This window comes from Triticum aestivum, chromosome 3B (genome assembly GCF_018294505.1).
Source record: "Triticum aestivum cultivar Chinese Spring chromosome 3B, IWGSC CS RefSeq v2.1, whole genome shotgun sequence".
Classification (NCBI taxonomy): domain Eukaryota; kingdom Viridiplantae; phylum Streptophyta; class Magnoliopsida; order Poales; family Poaceae; genus Triticum; species Triticum aestivum.
In genome coordinates, this window is record NC_057801.1 from 638,244,800 (window position 1) to 638,261,147 (window position 16,348).

A 16,348-nucleotide genomic window follows, 5' to 3' on the forward strand; every position below is an offset into this window, starting at 1 on the left:
GACATATGTTGTATCTTCCCGCCTTGATTTATTTTACAGAGGCAACATGCAACTGTGCTAAACATATGAAATTATTCAGGGTTCGTTTTGCCTTTTTATACATTGATTTTCTTAGTCATTTATAACAAATAGCCACCACGTTATTATTGCAAATGGTCGTATTAGTCAAACCAAGGGTGTTCAACTAACCATTTACTACCGCGGGCAGCTGTTTGATTAGACAGGACGACTGTGAGCAGTCCGCCGCGCACGCCGCGAGCACTACAATTTATTGCTAGTTTTGGACTTTTGTTTCGGCCGCCTCGGGAAGGTATGTAGTATAGTCCTCCGTTCTCATCTAAAAGCACCACCGACGAGGATCGCCGCCTGCTGCGAGATGGAGGACGAGCTGGCCAACAAGCGGGGCCAGAACCGCAAGAGCGTCCGGTGAACGTGGACTTCATCAGCAGCCTCCCCGATGAGATGTTGGTAACCATCATATCCCACCTCTCCGTCAAATATGGCGTGCATAGCATTGTCCTCTTGCGGCGGTGGCGCCCTCTCTGGAGCTGCACCCCCTGGACCTCATCATCGACCACGAGTCCTGCAGCGGGGAGCAGCAACGCCTGGACGCATTGTCCCACGTAAGGATGGCAATGGGTAGGGTATGGGGTGGGTAGAGCAATACCATACCCATACCCATGTAGTTAATGGGTAACAAATTCTACCCATACCCGTACCCATGGGTATAAAACTTTACCCATACCCAGACCCGATGGATACCCGTGCCCATTGGGTACCCAATGGGTAGATCAAATAGTACACAAGTTATTCACGGTACATTCATCTATAGCACATTTTACAAAAGAACACTGATCTCAACTCAATAATAGATACACGAGTACATGGCAATTATCTCAATTCAAATTTACAATTGGTGACAACTTTATCATAGATTCAATAGCTCACAATTTTAACATATGTACACTTGTGAATCATGGATATGTTTCACAATTCACTATAAATGGGTAGGGTATGGGTATATCCATGGGTAAAAGGCTATACCCATTCCCTACCCATGACTTAGCGGGTAGGGTATGGGTTGTATCCGTGGGTATAAAATTGTGCCCATACCCTGCCCATGCGGGTACGGTACCCCTGGGTACCCGTACCCATGGGTAAAATTGCCATCCTTAGTCGCACGTCCTCGACACGCACCCTGGGTCGTTAGACACCTTGCTATTGGCAGGCTCAATCCCCACAGCAAGACCGAACCCAGGTTGCACTACTGGTTCCTATCCCCAGCCCTGGATCGGATCAAGGAGCTCAGCCTTCATGCTGGATGTCCTTGCTCGCTGCCGCCGTCCATGTTCCACCTCGCACCCACGCTGCACCGTGCTACATTCAAGTGGTGCATTTCCCCCGGATCGATGCTGCGCTTGCTCTTCATCTCCCTAAACTTAAGCACCTCGAGCTCATTGCCTTCCGCATCTTGAAGGAGGATTTGGAGCGCCTGATCATTGGCTATACAGTGCTCGAGTACCTTCATCTTCATGTGATGGATGGATGATTTGGAGTGCCGCCCAAGGTTGTCAGTTGAGGTGTTTCACGATATTGTCACTGAGAATGCGCCTTTCCTCGAGAGATTGTATGTACATGATAAATTAGGTCAAGCAAGAATTAGGGTCATTCACGCACCAAAATTGACAGTGTTGGGCTATTCGTGTGCTGAATTAAATGGACTTGTTACTAGATCATTACCCATTCAGGTACAACAGTCTACTTCTTCTCCTTCTTATATATTATCGAACATCACATTTTATCTAATTGTTGTTGATCTATATGTTCACCTGTCATCCAGAAAATGATTCCCACAAGCTTGACCCGGTCTCTGCGCACAATGAAGATCTTGGCACTACAATCTGTCGGCCCTGATCTGGATGAAGTTGTTAGATTCCTTAGATGCTTTCCTTGCATGGACAAGCTATACGTCAAGGTGATGCTCCTTTCCTGTTAATTGTTAACCACAACGGAGCTCAATTTTTTGTTACTTATACCCATGATTAAAATGAAAAATGTAGAATGATTTCTAAAGGAAATTTGGAGGATTTCAATACATTTTTTTGAGATGCTAGTGTTGTACGCGTTTTATTCCTTCGCCCGACATGCTTTAGTGATAAAAGTTTATCATGAAAAATTGAAGGTGGCATTTCACTCTTTTCATGTATTTTAGAAATCTTGCAAATCAAAGAGGCCCAAAGTGTTCAAATCTGCAGCTATGCACTAATAAGTTGTCTTCATTTGCAGATACTAGCAGGCCCGAAAGTAGAAAATGTTGGGGAATATACCAATCCCATTGAATGCCTTGATCTTTATCTCACATAAATTACTTTTAACGAGTACCAAGGAACCACACCAGAAATTAAATTCTCTAGGTTCTTTGTTGAGAAATCAAGGTTGCTAAAGTGAATGGATTGCTAAGGAGCCCATGCATCTATAGCTGAATGGAAAAGGATCTGTACAAGCTGAATTTCAGTCTATAACTTTATATGACAGATTATTCGGAAGTCACTGTATCGAGCCGCTATATGACTTCTCGATGGCTGATCCTTTCACAAAAACAATGCATGAAAAAGATTATGAAGAAGATGAATTTTATGTGTCCGAATAGTTTGAACCTTGTAATCTTTGAATTTGAACCTTGCAATATTTATGGTATTTGTTATATAATGTAATTGGATGTTTAATTTGGTTTTGCAATCATGTCCTGTTATAAGTATATACATGTTCTTCTTCTGTACAATGAGCATAGATGTTGTGCAGACCGAGCATATCACATTGCACATGGACCACACTAGGGAACCCGTCGGTGATGAATTCATCAATTGCAAACGGTTGTATACCAAGAAGTGTTTGCCCACAACACACACGGCTTATTCCATCACAAACAGCTCGGATGGATCAACTGTATGTCACGTATCACACATTATCAAAAAGTAATGCAGTAGACTGTCGGTGTACAAAAGTAGGGGCTCTCCTTTTGACCCCTTTACTTGTGCACGGGCAGTCAGAGCCACCCGCCACGACCACGCATAACAGGGTAGGGGAGGGAAGCCGGAGAGAAGCCGAAGGTACAAGACAAACAAAGCAATGACAAGGACCAAGGCCACAAAGATCGGATGGACGAAGCAGGTTTCCCCGGCAAGGACCCTTGCCGGGGCATCCTTAGTAGCCTCGGGAAGACCCTTGCCGGGGCAGCTCGCCCACACCAACGGAGCGAGCCACCTTCGAGCCCACCGTCTCCAACGCCAACAACCACGATGGGGCAGGGCTCGGAAGGCACCTCCATGGTGGCATGCAGATCTTTGTGAAGACAAAGGATATTCAAGATCATATGAGAATTGGAAGGCAACGATCCTCGACAAGGTTCTTGCCGAGGAAGCCCACAAGACCCCCAGCAAGGTCCTTGCCGGGGGCAACAACACGCCACAGCAAGATCCTTGCCAAGGACGCCAGCGGGGCCACTGCCAGGCCAACACCAGCCAAGTCCCCACCACCATCCACATGCAGGTGCCGACCCAACCAGCTGGGCAGGCACCTGCGTTGCATCATGCAACCCTTCGTGGAGGCTCCACCACCGCGCCACCTCGGCTGCTTGCCTGCCTACATGGACGAGACGGGCCTCGCCCCCGGCCCCGATAAAGTGAAGGGACACCTAAGCCACACATTTAATGCATCTTGTCCTGTAATATGAGCGATAAGATCGCAGCAATGTAGGCCGTTCCACCTCCTGTGTGCCACTGTGCCAGCCCCTTTCGCCTATAAAAGGAGGCCCATGGCGCACTGGAAAAGGATTCGGCTCTTTGAACCAGGCAACACCCATAGCTAGCTCAAGTACTCAAGAACACTGAATACAACCACCAAAGCAGGACTGTAGGGTTTTACGCATCCTTGCGGCCCGAACCTGGGTAAATCACCCTTGTGCTGATTACTAGTCCGACCCTTCTCATGATCCCGCGCCCCGCAACCGTAGTAGGGATTCTTGTGATACCATAGGTGTCATTTCCCACCGACATCCTTGGCGCGCAAGGTAGGGGGCACGCAATTGTGGGAATCCGGTCTAGTAGTTAGCCCAGCAGTTCATCATTGCCATGGCTCCTAAGAAGAAGACGACCACGACGATCGGTTGGTCCGGGACCGGACTGCCAGTACCTGTGCGGACCAGTAGCGGGCCAGTCGCGGAGAGAACCCGTGGCGCGGACCGCGAACACCCACATCACCCTGGCAGTCCAGGCCCGGTGGGCGGCATCGTTCATACGGCGGGCGACGAGCCGCGCGGCGCTGGCTCTAGGGACGAGGTCGGGGCCCCCGCAGGCGGCGCGGGGTCTTCCAGGGGTGTCCCCATGCCGCCAAATGGCGGCGTGGCAACCTCCGAGACGCCAACACCAGCGCCCACGACACGCTCTTCTCAGGTCGTGCGCGATGAGCAGCACCGCCCTGCTGGTGACCCTGAGCGCCGCCCTGGGAAGATTCCCATGCGCCCTTCACAGGATGAGGGGGGCCAGCATGCGCAACGAGGCGCTGGCGAAGGTGGCGGGCGGCTGCAGGGCTGTAGTGGAGCTCCTTCTAATGTGGTTAGAAGTCGAAGCGCATCATGGTCCACCCAGCTTTCGCCGCCGCCCACGCTAACAGAAGCCCTAGCACGCGCGCAGCTGCTCCTCGACTTTCCTCCCGCTGCGGAGAAGCTCGACGAATGGAGGGCCACCATTCGGAGCCTTGTCGGCATCGCCAACAACGATGAGTTGCGGCCGACGGGACCCACAGGCCTTCGCTCCGTCGAGTCGCTGCATGCCAGCGGAGGTCAGACCGGGGGCGATGCGGCCACGGTGCACTCGCCTCCTCTGCACCAGCCACCGCGGGTGACGACTCGTCGTGATGATATTTCCATCGCATCGTCCGACCCGCGAACCCACCGTGACCAGCACCAAGTTCTTTGGGAGCGGGCTCATGAGGACGCTCGAACCACCATCAAGTGCCGATGTGACGCACGCCACGAGTCAGACAGGCGGGAGGGGCCCACTACGGACCACCCAGCATCGGGAGGCTACGGTGGCCTACCCTACGAGGTGGGTTGTCCGGCTTTCACCCGTGAGCTACGGCAGTTCCAGTGGCCCTCCCACCGCACTTTCAAACCCGACGTTGGCGAGATGTACAACAGCAAGACTCACCCATCAGAATTCCTCAGCATCTACACCATCGCGATGGAAGCTGCTGGGGCCCGTGACGATAAGGTGCTCGCGAACTACTTCCCGTTGGCACTCAAGCCTAATGTTATGTCATGGTTGATGCACATGCCAATGGACTTCATTTCTTCTTGGGCGGATCTGTGCCATGAGTTTGTCGGCGCCTTTACCAGAGGCCACCAAGCTCATGGCCAGGCGAGTGATTTGCACATCATCCCCCAGAAGGAAGGAGAAAACTTGCGTAAGTACATCCAAAGGTTCAGCTGAGTGTAGTACAACATCCGCGATGTCCATCCTGCCGCTGTGATCAGTGCATTCCACCAGAATGTGCGCAACCGCAAGATGCGTGAGGAGCTGACGATGAACAAGGTCAAGGATGTCGCCGAGCTTTATGTTTTGGCCGATCGGTGCGCTCGCGCTGAAGAGGGAAGGAAGTACCCCGGCGAAGATGCCGGTGCAGAAACCGACTCCATAGGCGATACCGCCACCCCGGCGAAGAAGGGCCGACGCCGTAACAGGAAGCGCAAGGGCAAGGCCATGCTTGCCGTCGAGGGATCCGATGACACCGGCACCACCAAGAAGACCAAGGCGGGCGACCCCGGCAAGGAGGTTGCCGGGTGTGTCGATTGCTGGGACTTGGCGGCTGCCGACAAGCCAAGGAGCTCCGACAAGCATTATTGCAAGATCCACCGCACCAAGGGCCATGACCTCCAAAACTACCGGCATGTAGAGCTGCTCGCTGAGAAGCAGAAGGCCGAGTATGAGCGGCAGGACAAGGAGAAGGCCAAGATGGTGCCGAGGGATCCGTCAAGAAACGTGGCGGCCAAGGAGGTCACCGCAGCAAAGATAATCAGCAGGAGAGGCCCGCCCGGGGCCGCAACAAGAAGCAAGAGGACGATGATCGTGACGAGGACAACGAGTCTGGCGACCACGAGTTCCAGAAAGCCACGGAGGCCATGTGCATCGATGGTGGCGCCTCGCTGCATACATCCCACCACCAACTCAAGCACTGGGCGTGGGAGATCACAGTGGTGGAGCCATCATTCGATGCACGGAAGCCACTGAAATGGTACAACATGCCCATCATCTTCGACACTGAGGACCACCCTGACCGCACTACCGCGGTCAGGTGCTTGCCGTTGTTGGTTTCACCAATGATCTGCAACCTCAAGGTGACAAAGTTGTTGGTTGACGGCAGGGCCGGTCTGAACTTGATCCCGCCTGTTGTGGTTAAGAGGCTGCAGATCCCTGATGGAGACCTCGAGGAGATGGGCACGTTCCAACTGGTTAACCTGGGGAGGAGCCAGCCAAAGGGAAAGGTCACGCTACCCATGACATTCGGAGGCGAGCTGAACCATAGGATGGAGAGGATTGTTTTTGATGCAGCCGAGACCCCCTTGCCCCACAACGGGGTCCTTGGTCACCCGGCACTAGCCAAGTTCATGGCGGCTTCACACTACGCCTACAACATACTCAAGATGCCTGGGCCGATGAACATCATCACCATCCCCTCCTACAAGAAAGATGCATTGATTTGCGCCAACCAACTCTACTGGGAGGCAGTTGCGGCATCTGCCACTAAGGCACCTACTCCTGCCAGCGGAGCTCTGGGAGGGAAGAAGACCAGCGAGACCCCTCACACCCACTTCCGCAAGCGCACATCTTCAGGGTGTTGCGCTTCCGTCGAGGACGTGCCAAAGAGCTCCGCCGGCAAGAGCAAGAAGTCCATAGCTGCACCACCAGAGACCAAGAAGGTGCCCATCAAGGAGGACGGCACGGGGGGAGCTTTTACCATAAGCTCCACCCTTGACAGAAAATAGGAAAGCGAGCTTGTCACCTTCCCGCGGGCAAATGTCGACGTGTTTGCATGGCAAGCGTCCGACATCCCCGACATTCCCAGGGAGGTGATTGAGCATCATCTTGCTGTTTGTCCTCATGCGCGGCCTGTCAAGCAGAAGGTCAAGAAGCAAGCTCTGGAGAGACATGAGTTCATCACGGAGGAGATCAGAAAGCTAGAGGCGGCAGGCTTGGTAAGAGGAGTACTCCATCCGACGTGGTTAGCCAATCCGATAGTGGTGCGCAAGGCAAACGGGAAGTGGAGACTGTGTATTGATTACACAGACATCAATAAGGCTTGTCCAAAGGATCCCTTGCCGTTGACGCACATCGACCAGATTGTTCACTCCATGACTGGGTGTGACCTGTTATCATTTTTTGACGCCTACTCAGGGTACCACTAGATCTTCATGACAAAGGAGGACGAGGAGAAGAAAGCATTCATCACCCCATGTGGTACATATTTCTTTTTATGGATGCCTTTCGGGTTGAAGAGTGCTGGATCAACCTTTGCAAGAGCAGTCCAAATTGGTTTTGAGCCCCAGCTACATAGAAATATGGAAGCTTATATGGATGATATAGTGGTCAAAACCAAGAACAAAGCAACGCTTGTGCAAGATTTGGAGGAGACATTTGGAAACCTGCGCAAGATCAACCTCAAATTGAACCCTGAGAAGTGTGTCTTCGGTGTCCCATCCGGCAAGCTTCTCGGGTTCTTTGTTTCATAGCGCTGGATTGAGGCAAACCCAGACAAGATCAGGGCCATCAAGAAGATTGAGGCACCCAAGCGGATCAAGGACGTGCGTCGGCTCACTGGCCGCGTTGCCGCCATGAGCAGATTCATCTCCAAGTCCGTGGAGCGTGCCCTTCCCTTTTTCAAGATTTTGAAGAAGACATGCCCGATGGAGTGGACCCCAGATGCCGAGGCGGCGCTGCAAGACTTGAAGAAGTACCTCTCCTCTACCCCGGTGCTGGTTGCGCCCAAACCACAAGAACCGTTGCTGCTATATCTAGCGGCAACAAATCAAGTGGTTAGCACCGCACTAGTGGCGCAGAGAGAGTTCGACGAAGAGACAGCAGCAGCGGCAGAGTCAACGGTTGGCGGGCCAAAACCCTCCCCGGCAGGGCTCGGTCCCGGCAAGACTAAGTCCCCGGCAGGGGCTAGCGCCAGTACGACAGGGCCCGCACGGCCGGGTGAAGTGGCACAAAGGAAGAAGATGGTGCATCACCCGGTTTACTTCGTCTGCTCCCTCTTACAGGGAGCTAGGACGAGGTACTCAGGTGTGCAAAAATTTCTCGTCGGCCTCCTTATGGCCTCAAGGAAGCTGCACCATTACTTCCAAGCGCACGAGATCACCGTGGTCACCCGCCTCCCATTGCAACGGATACTGCATAACCTAGATGCAATGGGGAGGATCGTGGAATGGGCCCTGGAGCTGTCGAGTTTCGGTCTAAGGTTTGAAAGTCCTTCGACGATTTAGAGCAGAGTCTTGGCGGAGTTTGTTGTAGAATGGACCTCAACACCTGACAAAGAGCTACAGGAGACCGCTCTCCCCGGCAAGGAAATGAGCTGCAACTGGATCATGTACTTTGATGGGGCCTTTTCGCTACAAGGCGCCGGTGCTGGTGTGCTGCCTGTCGCACCCACCGGAGAGTACCTCAAGTACGTCATCCAAATGCACTTTCCCCGGGAGATGTCAACCAATAACACCGCCGAGTACGAGGGTTTGCTTGCCGGTCTCAGGATCGCGACGGACCTTGGAGTCAAAAAGCTTATCGTCAGGGGCGACTCACAACTCGTCGTCAAGAAGGTCAACAAAGATTACCAAAGCCTGTTGATGGAAGCATACATGGATGAAGTGAGGAAGCTAGAGGAGCGCTTTGACGGTATACAAGCGGAGCACGTCCCTCAGACGGAGAACTTCATCGTCGACTACTTGTCAAAGCGCGCTGCCCTCAAGCTACCTGTGGAACCAGGTACTTTTGTGCTTCAGCTAACTCAACCATCCGTCGAACCATCAGCCTGGCAGAACAAGCGGAGGAAGCTAGGCCCCGACAAGTACTTCCCCTTCGAGCCTCCCAGGGCCGCTGGCAAAGATACTGCCATGGATGCCAGCCTTGCCGCGGGGCTGCCAACTCCGGCAGAGCCTGAGGCTATGTCCATAGAGACGTCCACTCCCGCGGTAGAAGAGATGCCTTTAGTCCTTGCCGTCGAGCCACAGGCTCCGGCATGGGCGCAGCACAATGTCCGATTCCTCCAAGTAGGAGAGCTTCCTGAGGAGCAGGAAGAGGCGGAAAGAGTAGCCCGTCGGTCTGCTCTGTATCAATTCATTGACAACCTGTTGTACAGAAGGAGACCGAATGGGGTGAAATTTAAGTGCATCTCCCAGGAGGAAGGACTAGAGCTGTTGGCGGAGATACATGGAGGCATATGTGGCTCCCTCATAGGGTCGAGGGCCCTTGCCGGCAAGGCTTTCCGGCAAGGTTTCTTCTGGCCCACCGCCCTCCAGGATGCAACGACACTAGTAACCAAGTGTGAAGCGTGCCAGTTGCATTCAAAGAAGCTTCATCAACCAGCTCAAGCCCTTCAAACCATCCCTCTCTCCTGGCCCTTCTCGGTCTGGGGGCTCAACATATTAGGCCCCTTCCCCCGCGCCGTCGCGGGCTTTGAGTACCTGTACGTTGCAATCGACAAGTTCACAAAGTGGCCAGAGGTGGAAGCAGTGAGGAAGGTGACAACACAGTCAGCCGTCAAGTTCTTCAAGGGACTAGTTTGCCGTTTTGGGGTGCCCTACAGGATCATCACCAATAATGGCACGCAGTTCACAAGCCATGCCTTCATGCAATACATTGAGGATCTCGGCAACAAGGTCTGTTTTGCTTCCGTGGCACACCCATGGAGCAACGGCCAAGCGGAGAGAGCAAATGCTGATGTTCTGCGAGGCTTAAGAACAAAGACTTTCGACAGGCTGTGCAAGAGTGGAAGGCGCTGGGTTGACGAGTTGCCGGTGGTTCTCTGGTCGATCAGGATGACGCCAAATCAAGCCACCGGCCATACACCCTTTTCCCTGGTCTACGGGGCAGAAGCAGTTCTCCCCACGGAACTCATATATGGGTCACCTTGAGTGCTCGCTTATTATGAGCTTGAGCAAGAGCGACTACGGCAGGATGACGCGACGCTCCTTGAGGAAGATCGTCTCCGGGCGGCTGTGAGAGCAGCACGCTACCAGCAAGCCTTGCGCCGCTACCATAGCCGCAAGGTTCATGCCCGGAGCTTTGAGGAAGGCAACCTTATTCTTCGGCACATTCAGTCGGCCAAGAATTCCAACAAGTTGACGCCGAAGTGGGAAGGCCCTTATCGGGTAACACGAGTCACCAGGCCTGACACAGTCCGCCTGGAGACCGAAGATGCCATTACAGTGAGCAACTCCTGGAACATCGAGCATCTTCACAAGTTTTACCCATGAGGCACGGCTGTCGGGCCTCTCGGAAAGCCACCCTTTTGTACAAGCCTTGCCGGCAAGGCATGTAACCCTTTGTACAAAGCCAGGCGCAGACCCTGAGCACTAATAAATGAAGCGCTGGCGCCCTAAGTTGTAGCATGCATGCTAGGTTGAGTCTCCTCCTCGGTTAGGGTTGATAGTGCTTAGCGGCGGCTAACCCCTAGCTTAGAGGTCGAGTGCTTATCTCTCTGTTTCTTCTTTGTCCCCTTTGGTTCGCAGGACACATAAGCATTTCTGCAGAGCTGTTTGGAAGAAAGGAACGGACCGGTGCCCCGACCCTGGCAAGCCAAAGTTGCCGGGGGCTGCAAGTACAAGGATCCGTCCACGGAAAGCCAAGGTTGTCGGGGGCTGCAGATCCAGATAAGTCTTCTATCCTCTATTGTGCATTTCGTTATGAACTGGGATATGTGAAACCTCGTTTTGTCTCTAAGCTACCGTGCTCCCCTCTTTCCGTACCCAAGGATTATCTCCTGGGTCCGAAGTTGGTCGTTGTCGCAACGGCAAGGGAATAGAACAAGGAGCCTAAACCCCCCTTATCCCCACCTCCGCCAAGAGTGTGAGAAAGGTTGAGCAAAATGGGGGAAGGACAAGGCCTGATGCCGGGCGAAAAGCGTTTATCTTAGATGGTAACAAGGATTCACTCCTTGCTGTGGGTTTCACCCGCGAACGAAAAACCTGGCAAACATCCCTTTTCATTAAAAACATCCCGTACAGGTACAGTTCATACGAAATGAAAAACATGAACAGGGGGATTACAAGTTCTAAATCTAACAAAGGCCCGAAGGCTTACAAGACTAAAAAGAGATAAGGTCCCGTGATCCGTTTCTTGTCCCTCTCCTCAGGAAATGGAACAATAAAGCAAAAGGGCAAAAGGGGCGCCTAGGCGAGTTACGAGCAGCAGAAGGCACCAGGAGAACATCCCGGTGGCCACCCCGAAGAGAAGCTGGTGATGATGATGATGGTAGAAGAGCTGGAAGACAAGGCGGCAGGACCGTCAATAAGCTATGAAGGCGTCGGTGCCCGCGTACTCCGACTTGACGACCTTGCCGCCCACCCTCTTCCTCTTCCGCAGCCTCCCAACGCCAGCCGCCCAAGGAGACGACCCCGAGAAGTTCAAGGAGCCAGCGACGCATATGATGAGGTCGCCGGTGCCGCCCTGGAGCAACGCGCCCGACGCCTCGTCGGACCCATCATCCTGCCGCCCGCTACCCTTGTCGTCGCTGCCGCTGTCCTCCCCGTCACTCTTGCTCGAGGAAGAATCTTCATTGTCGGAGGAGCTCTCCACGTAGCACCTTACGCGAGTCCTGAAGTGCCCGAAGATCTTGACAGAGAGGAGGCCACTCTCCATTAATTTGAAATGGAGAGTGAGCCCCTCCGTCAAGCTGTGGACGCGGGCGAAGGTCTTCCACCCTCGACGGAGATACATGACATGAGGGGCGGGGAACTCGACATCAGCCCATGTGCTGCTGTTCCCGCAACCCCTCATATGCAGCCGCAACGCCTGCGGTGGATCCAGCTCCATCTCCCGCGCAACAGAGTCGGAAGGCGAAGGAGACGGCGCGATGGGTGGCGCATCCTGACGAAGAACTCGCAAGGGTTGTCCCCAAAGTGGACCTCGACCGGAGGAAGGGCCGCTGGTGGAGGCGAGGCCGATCTGCCGCCCCATCCTCCTCTCCATCGAGCGCCACGGCGGCCTCGACCTCGCCCCCTCCCCCTTCCTCTAATGAGCAGCTCTGCCACTACGAGCTCTTGGAGAGGAGCGATGTGTTGTCGAGCCAAGACCCTCGCCGCCACCAATGAAGCGTTGCCACGCCCCCTCGCTGAGGGAGTCCTAGATTAGGGGGTGTCCGGATGGCCGGACTATGACCTTTGGCCGGACTCCCGGACTATGAAGATACAAGATTGAAGACTTCTTCCTGTGTCCGGATAGGACTTTCCTTGGCGTGGAAGGCAAGATTGGCGATATGATATGATGATCTCCTCCCATTGTAACCGACTCTGCGTAACCCTAGCCCTCTCCGGTGTCTATATAAACCGGAGAGTTTTTAGTCCGTAGGACGAACAACAATCATACCATAGGCTAGCTTCTAGGGTTTAGCCTCTCTGATCTCGTGGTAGATCAACTCTTGTACTACCCATATCATCAATATTAATCAAGCAGGAGTAGGGTTTTACCTCCATCGAGAGGGCCCGAACCTGGGTAAAAACATTGTGTCCCTTGTCTCCTGTTACCATCCGCCTAGACGCACAGTTCGGGACCCCCTACCCGAGATCCGCCGGTTTTGACACTGACATTGGTGCTTTCATTGAGAGTTCCTCTGTGTCGTCACCTTAAGGCCCGATGGCTTCTTCGATCATCAACCACGACTCGGTCCAGGGTGAGACTTTTCTCCCCGGACAGATCTTCGTATTCGGCGGCTTCTGTAACACCCACGATGCGGCTATATCTCCCACGTGTCGAAGCACGACTTAGAGGCATAACTGCATAGTGGTTTTGTCGCAAGAAGGGTCATGTTCACACAATCCCATGTAATGAACAAGAATGAGATAAAGAGTTGGCTTATAATCGCCACTTCACACAATGAACATATAATAAATCATACATCATTCAGAGTACACACATAGTCCGACTACGGACGAAGCCAAAAGAAAAGAAGATAACCCAACTGTTAGATCCCCGATCATCCCAACTGGGCTCCACTACTGATCAACAAGAAACAACACATAGCAACAACTAAGATCTTCGTTGAGCTCCCATCTGAGCTCGGTTGCATCACCTGCACTGGTATCATCGGAACCTGCAACTGTTGTGATAGTATCTGGTGAGTCACGAGGACTCAGCAATCTCAAAACCCGCGATATCAAGACTATTTAAGCTTGTGGGTAGGAAGTGGTAAAAGTGGTAAGGTTGCAGCAGCGTCTAAGCGTATAAGGTGACTAACATACGCAAATAAGAGCGAGAAGAGAGCAAATGGAACGGTCGAGAAGCTAGCAATGATCAAGAAGTGATCCTGAACTCCTACTTACGTCAAACATAACCCAAAACCGTGTTCACTTCCCGGACTCCGCCGAAAAGAGACCATCACGGCTACACACACGGTTGATGCGTTTTAATTTGTATCTGGTGTCAAGTTGTATACAACCAGACATTAACAAATTCCCATCTGCCTATAACCGCAGGCACGGCTTTCGAAAGTTTATACCCTGCAGGGGTGTCCCAACTTATCCCATCACAAGCTCTCACGGTCAACGAAGGATATTCCTTCTCCCAGGAAGACCCGATCAGACTCGGAATCCCGGTTTACAAGACATTTCGAGAATGGTAAAACAAGACCAGCAAAGCCGCCCGAATGTGCCGACAAATCCTGATAGGAGCTGCACTTATCTCGTTCTCAGGGCACACCGGATTGTCCAAACTTCCGGTAGGCCCGCCCAGAGTTGCCCCTGGTGGCCACTGGCGGTTGACAGGTTGGACCAACACTCACGACAAGCACTGGCCCGGGGGGGGGGGGTAAATAAAGATGACCCTTGAGTCTGCAGAACCCAAGGGAAAAAGGCTTAGGTAGGCAAATGGTAAAACCAAGGTTGGGCCTTGCTGGAAGAGTTTTATTCAAAGCGAACTGTCAAGGGGTCCCATAAATCACCCAACCGCGTAAGGAACACAAAATCCGGGAACATAACACCGGTATAACAGGAACTAGGGCGGCAAGAGTGGAACAAAACACCAGGCATAAGGCCGAGTCTTCCACCCTTTACCAAATATATAGATGCATTAATAATATAAGAGATATTGTGATATCCCAATCATAATCCTGTCCACCATGGAGAAATCTTCAACTTCACCTGCAACTAACAACGCTATAAGATGGGCTCGGCAAAAGCGTAACATAGCCAAACAACGGTTTGCTAGGAAGGGTGAAAAAGGTTAGAGGCTAACATGGCAATATGGGAGGCATGGTAAACAAGTGATAGGTAGCGCAACATAGCGATAGAACGGAGCAACTAGCAAGCAAAGATAGAAGTGATATCGAGGGTAATAGTCATCTTGCCTGAGATCCCGCAAGGAAGAAGAACGAGTCCATGAAGAAGACAACCAGACGTAGTCGAACGAATCCTCACAACTCTGGAATGAAACCGAAGCTAACGAGAGAAGCAAACCGGAAAGAAGCAAACAACACGGTAAACAACCAGCACATAAGCATGGCATGATGCACAAACAAATATGATGCATGTCTGGTTTAATGAGGCATGGCAAAGCAATATGAAGCAAACAACACTACAATTTAAGTGGAGCTCGATATGCAACGAGTTGCATATTGATGAAACGCCACATCAATTATTTAGTTCTCTCTCGTTTAGGCTAACCAACAATATTAAATGTTGTTAAGCATGGCAAGAGGTGAAGCATGAGCAAACCACCTATTTAGGCAAGCTTAAATGAGGCCGGAAACAACAAACAACAATTCCAGAAAATCCCCATATGTCATTTAGCAATTTAATGCAAACACAGTTTTAACCATTTAAATGTTGTTAACATGATGCGGATGACATAATCAAGGTTTATGCAATTTTATGAACATGTTGACATGAGCATGTTACGAGGCATTTGTCACCGTGGCGGAACAAAACGGTTGCCACGGCAATGAATCCGAAAATGATGCCACGGCAACATATCGGTTCCGATAGCTCACGGAGATACCGGTGCCAAAGGTAGTGTGACGGGAGCGTGTCATGCAAGGATGGTGGGGTGCTCCCGGATACCGGGTTCCCACGGTTCAACGGCATGGCAAACGAGGAGGAACATGCACGAAACAAACGGGCATGATGCAAACATACGGTTCATCTCATACAACATGCATTCATTCACGGGCATCGTCTCGGCGTTATACCTTCGAAGCGTGCATTTTCGGAGCGGGTCGAGTTCGATGCGGTGTAGGGGAAGTAGACGTTCTTGGGACGGTCGTAGTGGAAGTAGTTGTTCACGGACATCGTGGAAGTAGTCGTACACAGCGGCAGCGGTAGTTGTACACTTGACGGTCTTCGGCGACGGTAGTGGTACATCTTGTAGTGGAACTTGGGCGTAGTGGTACACGGCGATGGTAGTGGTACACGTTTTCGTAGATGTCCGGGGTCGTCGGTAGAGGTACTTGTCGCATCATCGGGCGTAGTCGACCTTGGCGTATCCAAAGGGTACTTGGTGAATCCCCGTAGTCGTTCTTAGCGGTCTGTATGGGCATCAATGTTGTGGTACTTGGCGGTCTTCGAAAAACACTGGTAGTCGTGGCAGGGGTTCTTGACGCATCCAAGGAAGGGTCTTGCCGTCCTTTGCGGATGAAGACGACGATGCGAGGTGGTGGCTTGGGGTCAAATGACCGAGGCAAGGTGGCGCAGGAAGGTGAGGCTGCCACAGGAGCTTGAGCGCGCGGTGGCATGGCGCTGAGCGACGAGCTGCTGCTCGAAGCGGACAGAGGCAGCTAGGGGCATGGAGGAGGCCATGAAGACGGGGATGAGCGCCCAGGTCGCAGGGGAGGCGGGCGACGGAGCAAGGTGGTGGTGGTGGTGGACGCGGGCCAGCTCGATCTGGCCAGATCCAAGGCCAGGGAGGTGACTTGGGGAGGCGGACGAGCTCCAAGACAGGCGCATGGAGCAGAGGAGCAGCGATGCAGGTCTCACGCAGGAGATGGGGTCGAGAGGAGGGAGAGGGCTAGCGAGCGACGGGTTCGGGCGCTGCGGGTGTGTGCGGCGGTTTGGGAGGATGATGGGGAGAGGGGATCGAGCGATGCTCTC